Source organism: Helianthus annuus, chromosome 8 (assembly GCF_002127325.2).
Source record: "Helianthus annuus cultivar XRQ/B chromosome 8, HanXRQr2.0-SUNRISE, whole genome shotgun sequence".
Taxonomy (NCBI): domain Eukaryota; kingdom Viridiplantae; phylum Streptophyta; class Magnoliopsida; order Asterales; family Asteraceae; genus Helianthus; species Helianthus annuus.
This window is the reverse complement of record NC_035440.2, coordinates 31,187,381-31,196,535: the sequence shown is the minus strand read 5'-3', so window position 1 is coordinate 31,196,535 and position 9,155 is coordinate 31,187,381. Positions and strand designations below refer to the sequence as shown.

At 34.5% G+C, this 9,155-nt stretch overlaps 1 long non-coding RNA gene across 1 annotated transcript; it reads left to right on the top strand.

Moving 5' to 3' along the window:
• Nucleotides 1-5,302: 5,302 nt before the first annotated feature.
• Nucleotides 5,303-9,041, top strand: LOC118481236. The gene is made up of 3 exons (XR_004864972.1): nt 5,303-5,616; nt 6,818-6,884; nt 8,909-9,041. It is a non-coding gene; the product is annotated as an uncharacterized LOC118481236 (long non-coding RNA).
• Nucleotides 9,042-9,155: the final 114 nt, after the last annotated feature.

The following is a 9,155-nucleotide window of genomic DNA, read 5'->3' as shown; positions in this document are numbered from 1 at the left end:
TATGGAGGAATGTTGTAACGCCGGTCTTGAATTGAACCGAACCGAGCCACATCCACACAAAAGTGCATCAACAAACTCCCCCTTGGATGTTGCTGGTGATAGTTCGTTCTTCACACTGCATGATCTTTGAAAGTCTTCACGTGTCACAATTAGGAGGTGCATCAACAAACTCCCCCTTGAATGTTGCTCGTGAATCTTTGATCTTCAAAACTTCAGATCCTCGTGGTGTTGATGAGTAGTCAGCTACAACTTGATCATCTTGATCCTATGATTGCATCCATGTCATGTCATCATTCCACAGCTTGTCATCTGATACGTTCTCTTTGCCTTTAGTTGTTCGAATGCCACATCTGCACACACAACAAAGCTAAACGCGTAATGAGAACAACCGCTAGGGATTTAATCAATATTAGAGAATTTTTCAGATGAAAATCTCTTTAAGCATTGACTTTAAAAAAATATAAACAGACGACACACATGAGACCAACTCTCAACCAACTGACAGCACTTGGAAAGTTTCAAAATTGTTCAATTTTAAATCTTTAACTTTCAAAACATGTCAACTTCGACCATTATGAAGATTCGATTGTTTTCCAGCTTTCAATCAGGCTTTAGGTGGGATAGATTCGAGTTCCAACATCAGTCAATCAAAAATAATATTGAAGTAAAATCTTTTTGGCTTTTATAACTTTTATGTTAAAACCCACCTAAAATCTTTTTGGTATTTTTGAATATTTCAAATGTAAAGACGGAAAGCAATAGATAAATATTTATAAATATTCTTTTTGCGAGTTTTGAGGGTAAGAGAATCATATCAGTGTACGGTCATGCCAAAACACCCTTGTTGTTCAATTAGTTAGCATTTAGATAAGCATCCTATAACGATTATTGATATTGTTTTCCACTTAAACTCAATAATCAGATGTAATCATATGACTTAGGGATACGTTTAGGTATGATTTATACTTACCGACCTGTGTTCATCCACTCACGACACATTCCCGTATCAAGGTATGCACGAGAGTTCATCTTACTGGTGAGTATACCATTTATCATCTGTTTTGACATATATGATGTGAGATACTCACTTATTTTGAGGATAAATACAAGCCCTTTGTGATAAAATCACTTATTTATGAGGAACTTGATTTTCGGATGGATGGAGGGCACGAGAGCAAGTCCGTGAACAGGTTAGTACCATCGTACCGATAAAGAGATGAACTTGACTCTCGGATGATAGATGTGATTTAAAATTACTTATTCAGGGGTGAATGTGACATGTTTATCACTTATTGATGGTCGTATGCAGCATGTATTATATACATGTATGTATAGTATGTACACGTATGCATGGTATCATGGAAATTCTAGACTTGCGTCCCCGTTGTTTTCGGTGAAAGAAACAGCCATGATACCCAGATGATAAACAGCATAAAACCACGTCTCTCAGAACCTCGACAATCTATCAAACGAAATTTCGATACCAAGACCATATGTCATCAATATTCAACTAGATCTTTCTCGTGTTTTCGTCATTTGTGTTGTTCTCCAGGTCACATGACGGAGGATTGTCGCGACGTTGGTCTTGAAATAAACTGAACTGAACCGAGCCACATCCACACAAAAGTGCATCAACAAATGAAGGGTGGTGTATTATTTTGGGGTGAAGGTGATAAATTAGTTTGGATAGTAGGTGAATTATTTTGAGGTGAAGGTGGCGGGTCGTGAATAGATGGTGTTGGGATAGGATTGGTAGGATTTTAGTAGGATTTTGTGGGTTAGGATTGGTAGAATTTTGTGGGTTTGAATTTGGCAATTTACAAAGTGTGCAAGGTGGGCTCGATGGAGTAGTAGGTTGGTGCATATGAGTCATTGATTGAGTAAGAACTGTGGAGAAGGTGTCTGGGTAGTCTTCAAGAAATATTGTTAAGACTAACTTGGATAAATTTGTGGACGGCGCTGCCAGCCAACCACCATGGTCATCGTCCTCTGCAACCCATCAATCTGAAATCAGAAGCCCAAGTTGTGCCGCCGTCATATATAACTCAAGGTCGATGTTGGTGGCAGGGGTGATTAGGGTTTTCTTAGATCCAAATCCTTCCACCTTATCTAGATCCAAAACTTGTGAATACTTTGAATCTGAAACTTGCCGGCGTTGACAGAAAAGAGGATTTGAATGGCAGCGGTGGCCGTCGATTGCGATTTTTGGTTCTCATTCTAAACCGGATTCGACCACCATGGATTTGGGGTATTGTGTTAAACCGACTCAGGGGCCCGCTACAAGGTTATCGTTATTGTGGATGGGTTTTGATCGATGGTAGTTAGGGTGTGATAGAGGTGGTGGTTTAGTGGCGTCTAGTTGGGTGTGGTGGTGATTTCACAATGGTGGTGTTGGTTTCATATTGGTGGCATGTGGTGTTGGTTTCATGGGGTGGTGTTTTCACAGTGGAGGGTTGGTGGTGATGGCAAGTAGTTGGGGCCAACTAGTGGTGGTGGTGTTCAGTTAGTAGAGGGGGAGGGGAGGCTTGATTAATTAAATAGGTAGATCCGCCACCTGCAATTTTATCTCCATTGTTGCTCTGGTAGACCATTTGGTGGAGTGATGGTGACTGGTTGTAGAGAAAGAGATGGGGAAAGGGGAGAGAGAGAGGGCAGAGTGAGAGTGTGAAATAGGAGTTTTTTCTCATATACATACATATACATTAATAAATGGATTTTAGAAATCAATTTAATTACATATATATAGAATTACCATAATACCCTTACCTTTAAGAAACATTTTAGACAGAGTTAGTGAAATGCAGATAAGTTAAATAGACCAGGGAGTACAATGACTATTTTTAAAGGCTTGGGGCAAAACCGTTAAAACGACCAAACCACAGGGAGCAAAACGGAAGTTTACTCATTATAAAACAATATAACATTTGAAAACATTTCTTTTTATTTTATATAACGACATAATTAGATTAATATAAATTAATTTTTGTTGCCTGAGAAGTTCAGGTAATCTTTTTATTTTACATTTGTTGTATACATAATTTAAATGGTCCAATCCCGTGAAGTTCACCGGGAATAACCTAGTATAGTATAGATATGTTACTATTTTATTTTAACTAGCATTAAACACCCCCCGCGTTGCGGCGGGGGCGAGCACTAATACCACATTACTATCAGCGACCACCGACACTGAAGTTGCGGTGTTAAGGCGAAGAAATTAAACCGAAACGTAAAACATAGAATAAAATAACTAAGTTGATTCAGGACTCACGCGTTATGATGAACCCGCGTCTATTTTTTCCCGTTTGACAAGTTCATCGTAATCTATATATAATATATATTATTACCACTATACAAACCATAATGCATACATTACAACAACCATTGCATCAATATGTTGCAAATTATATTTATACAAGATTTTGGCTAAATTAATTAGATTATTATAAATAATAGTAATTTACAAATAAAACAACACAACTTTGAATGGATCAAACCAATTGAATATGGTTAGATAATGAAACTATTATTTGATTAGGGTACACCCACTTAAGCACAATTTACAACCATACATGCATACAAAACATATTGAATTTGGTAAGATAATGAAACCATTATTATTTGATAAAGGTACAACCACTTAAACACAACTTACAACCTATATTTGACTAAGGTACAACCACTTAAGCACATGTTACAACCAATGATGTTGTGATTAAGTTGTAAAATTATTAAAGTATTTGGCTTAAAAGTAAAATAATAATTAAAGACAAAAAAAAAATCAAGTGGGTACAATCATTTTTGCTAAAATTACAACTAATAATGCAACAAAAAAATCAAGTGGGTACAACCATTTTTGCTAAAATTACTACTAATAATGCAACAAAATGTTATAAATTAATATATAGTTAATTAATAGACATGAAAAAAAATCAAGTGGGTACAATCATTTTTGCTAAAATTACAACTAATAATGCAACAAAAAAATCAAGTGGGTACAACCTTTTTTGCTAAAATTACTACTAATAATGCAACAAAATGTTACAAATTAATATATAGTTAATTAATGAACATGCTACAACTATCATTGCAATAAGATGTTTACAATGCACATGGTACAACTATCATTACAACAAAATGTTGCAAATTAAATAGTATATAATATAATTGTATATTTTATAACCATATTTAATAAATTATTATTATTATAAAATTAAAGAGGTTTGTCCATCATATAGGGTTTACTAAGTTTTGTAAGAAAAGATTGAAAGATAGGTATGAAAATAAGAGTATATATTCTTTACAGAAATGGAGTCATATACTCATATAACCAAAAGAAAAGCATATTTTCTTTGGTTACGTATTAAACAACCCTACATACATGTACATACATTTTAGTGTCCCCTCGCAACTAAGTTCCCGATCCCGTTGTTGTTTGGTATAGAGAATGAGCCGATTTGGGTTTGCAATTGTATTGAATTGTATTGAAGTTGTATTGAAGTTCATCATCTAGGGTTACAAAGAAATGGTGCTTATATAGAACACCAAGTTACATATTAGCCCCCTATACTATTTATTTTCTTCTTTCCGACACTCCCCCTCAAGTTGAGTAGTGGGGTTACCAATGCTCAACTTGCTCAAACAGCTATTAAACGCGTTTCCGTTGACTGCCTTTGTGAGGATATCTGCAAGTTGATCTTTTGATGCTACATACGGGAGCTCTATGATTCCTCCTTCCAACTTTTCTTTGATGAAATGTCGATCTACCTCCACGTGTTTTGTTCGATCATGTTGAACTGGGTTTTCTGAGATTTGTATTGCAGCGGTATTGTCACACATAACTTTACTAGGAGCCTTTTGTGAAAAACCAATGTCTTCTAGCAGCTTCCTGATCCAAAGGACTTCGCTTAACCCTCGAGCTATACCTCTGAACTCTGCTTCTGCACTTGACAGAGCAACCACCTTCTGTTTCTTACTTCTCCAGGTAACTAGGTTTCCGCCAACCAAGGAGAAGTACTGTAACATTCTAAGTAAAATGGCATAGTATATGAATACAAATTCAATTATTATTATTATTATTATTATTATTATTTAAAACATGGCAATCTAAATAATGTGTTAAAACAAATTTATCTTTTCTAAATTTAATGTGCATTGAATTACATTGATTGATATTTTTGAGAAAGCACGTTTCTTCCAAATTGCAGTTCAAGAATATATTAAAATATAGTATTAATGCCCCATTACAAAGAAATATTATTACTATTATTATATCTTTCAATTGCCACACACTTTTGTTAACTCCTACGTTTTCGTTCATGCTTAATTTGTAAACCCTTTTTCAAAACTTTAACCACCGGCCAAAGATTTGTAAATCTGGTTAGCTTTATCACTTTCAACCCTACGGCCCTCTTACATCCCCTCCATCCGTGTGGTAGTCGCTGTCACGCACAAGTCATCGTACCATAATACACAACCGTGCCGTCATGTTCAACACGAAACCCATTGATAGTTGCTGTCATCCTTCCGGTTAGTGGTTACCACCGCTCACCATCGCACTCCGCCACAAACCATCGGCCGCTACCATAATCTCTGAATAGTTTATGTTCGACTCCGGAGGTAACAATTGTATTTTTTTATATACTTCTGATTATAGCTACATATTCCGGCGACTAGAGTTTAATTAGCTAAATTTGAATTATTAAGAAGACGAACACAATAATAATTTCTATACATAATAAAGTATTGTCCGCTTGATTTTTCGATTTTCATTTCGTTGACATGGGATTCGATTTCGTTAGAGAAGATAAGCAGGTAAAATTATTTTGTTTATCTGGGTTCCGTTTCTGGCCCTGTGCATGTTATAAGCCTTTTAAAACAGGCACACACAATCCACAGTTTTGTTGTTCTCATGGAGTTTTTCGGCCGCAACTCTAATATAAGTACCCGGCCTTAGGCCTACACGTCTCGAAACAACTTAATATAATGAGATTACTAGCTAGTGAAATTCTAATATCAGGCAACATTAGTAGCCCATGTACCATCCTAACTACCAAATAAATAACCAAGCTTTTATTATTTGATATTCATATGTGCATATGAAGACTAGTTGGTATATTACTTAAATATTGTTGTTCGAATCCATATGAACTTCCTATTTAGAATACTTACATCAATGTTGATGTTTGAAAATTAAACATTAAATTGATCAAGCTAATTAATAATGTGTAGATACATACATGAAAATTTGTTTATGAACTTTGGATATAGATTAAAAATAGTGATACGAAGGTGATTTGTTCTATTTGTTTAGTCTTGGTTGGCTAATAAAGAAGATGAACCATAATAGGTGATAGTGATGGTTTAGTAAACTAAATGGGTAAATATATATAGAATAAGCCGTTGATGGGTATAGAATAATCAACCATATTCGTCTTGTTGTTATATCTTAGTTTTTATTTAAAACATATGGGAACTAGATCGATTTTTATGAGCACCGACAGTGAACAATTTTTCTAAATATAGATGGATTGCATTGAGATATTTAGAAACTAATGGTTTAAAATAATTCATGATGTTAATAACCATTCCATTATTATTATTATTATTATTCTTTTTTTTTTTTTTTGGAATCAAGTTACTAAGTGTAGAATAACACAACTTTTAATATAATAAAAATTATACTAAAATCTAACACAACTATTAATATAATAATTGTGTTATAATCCTAATAGTTTCTGTTGCCGGAACAATAACATCTAATAAATACGGTAACTATACTGAAAACTCATAAATTTGACTCATCTAAAATAAATTATAGGCCCTCATGTTCGTTCGTTATGGACTACTTGATCTGTTTTGCTTTTGCTTTGCATGGCTAAACTAAGGTACGGATTCCGTTTCCTCTTCATCATAGTATAAATTTGTATATGTTACTTTGTAGTACAGATTCTGTTTTCTTTTCATCGTAGTATAATTTCCAATTTCCTTATACGAGTACGAAATCTTGGGTTTTGACATCGTAGTACAATTTTATTTTCGTTACTCTTTAATACGGATCTTCGTCCTTGTTTTGAAGTCTGATTGTCATGGTTTGGTGTCTTTATCCGTTGATATGTGATACATTATCTGAGTTAGTATTGTCTTTGTTTGCTTGTTTATTAGTGAGTTGTAGCATGCCCTACCTCAGACTTGTACTCATGGTCGCATGTTCCTGTCGGTAATTAATTTTAGTTATATGTAAATTATATGGCCTTAGTATTTGTACTCTGTCACCCAAGCATGTCTGGCTTGTCGTTTGGGCGTCAACGGCATGGCACTTATCGTGACAGTGCGTAATAAAAGTTCACGGCGTCTCTAGCTCGTGCTTGTGTAGCACCTTGGCCACTAGAGGCGTATAGATCGATCTTAGCTCTGAGTCTGAGTTTGTTTGTCTGGAGATGGAATAATGGGTGCACGCCACACTCGCCATCTCATAGGTGCATGGACTAGCTAGCTATGTACCAGTCTGTTTCTATTTCTGTTTCTGGCTTTGGGTGCTTCCGTGTTACACGATTAATTTTGTTGATATACACATTTCTCGTGTAAGTCAGTATGTGTTTCTGTATCCGAATATGCTCAGTATCTGTTCTGATATGTCTGGTAGGTTTTGTACGCATCTGGTTTGTTTCAGATCATGTATTAGGTTAATTATGCTTCTGATTATGTACAGTATCCGATTCTGTTATGTATTAGTTATGTGTGTTTTGACTTAGTATCTGTACCAGTTTGTATCAGTTTCGTCTCAGTTCGGTCTCGATTTGCATTTAGATTCCGTGTTATACGTTTAGTTTGTATCCAGTCAATATCTGTATTCAGTATTTGATTCGACGTTTGTTCGATATTTGTCGTTGAATCTGCTTTGTTTCGTGACGATTTTCCAATTGGTTTAAGGACTTTCATAAGGATTTTATTATTCTACATATAAACTCAGATTATCTAAAGTATTTTGATTACTAAGGGTGAATCTCTAAGTTATAAAAGTAGTTATTATGACTAAATAATAATTTATGAATATTGATTAACTAATAGATATGAAATTGAATCCAAACGTTTATTTTAAAGATAATAGTTTCGACAATCCTTTCTTTTAAAGATTATGAGATTCTAAATGGTATTTAAAGTGTTTTGGCTTACGTATTTGGTTTTGTTTCTGTATCGGCTTTCCATGTCGGTTTACCAAACTTTTATAAGTATTTCATTTTGAAATCCTGGTTATTTAAATTGTTCTATTTATTAAATACAGCTATTCGAAGTTATAAAACTTTACTTTTTTTTTCTACTAATGAGCCACTATGAATTTTATAAGTTATTTTGGTTTTAATAAATCTAAACGTTCACTACAAGAAATTATCTTTGTCAAGTAACTCATTTTAAAAATATTAACACTTTTAAACGATGTTTGAAATATTTGATAGTTAATAGTTTCTAATTCCTTCAAACATTTTATTAAAGACAATAGGTTTGAAATTTTTCTTATTTTACAAGTAGTAGATAATTAACGACGTTTAAAATGAGTCCAATTATACAAGAAAAATTATTTTAGTCATCATGGTCAACAATGTATCAGTCTCTACATCGGATTTGTGTTGGGCTCGGTATCAGTTATGTATAGGTCTGCCTTTTATTTCCGTATCTGTTTCTGTTACAGCTCCAGATGGGTTCGCGTATCAGTTTTTGTATCAGTCCTATGTCTTCATCTATTTTTAGTACTCGTTTCAGTAACCGTTTCAGTTCAGTCTCAGTTATCTTTTGTTGTGTTTTTTTTTCTTCCGCTGATATGACTTTACTTCTACTGTTGATTTCTCCGTTACTGAGCAATTTTTGGCTCAGCCGTATTTTTCTTTTTGTGTTTTTCCTATTTGTTTTACAGGTAATATGGGATGATCTGGGATTTCAGTGAGGAGCGTTAGGAAGTTGCCGGCCAAGATTCTTCATTTCAGTAATGTAATAAATGTAATTAGGATCTTTTATTTAATGATATGGATTAGTTTTTAGTTTTGATATCTGTAAGAGTGACACGTCAGCCCTAGCGGGGTTGGGGTGTTACAAGTACCCTGATGTAGACCTTCGGTTTCCCTTATCTCCTGCCCAGTCTGCGTCAGTGTAGAGCTCAACAG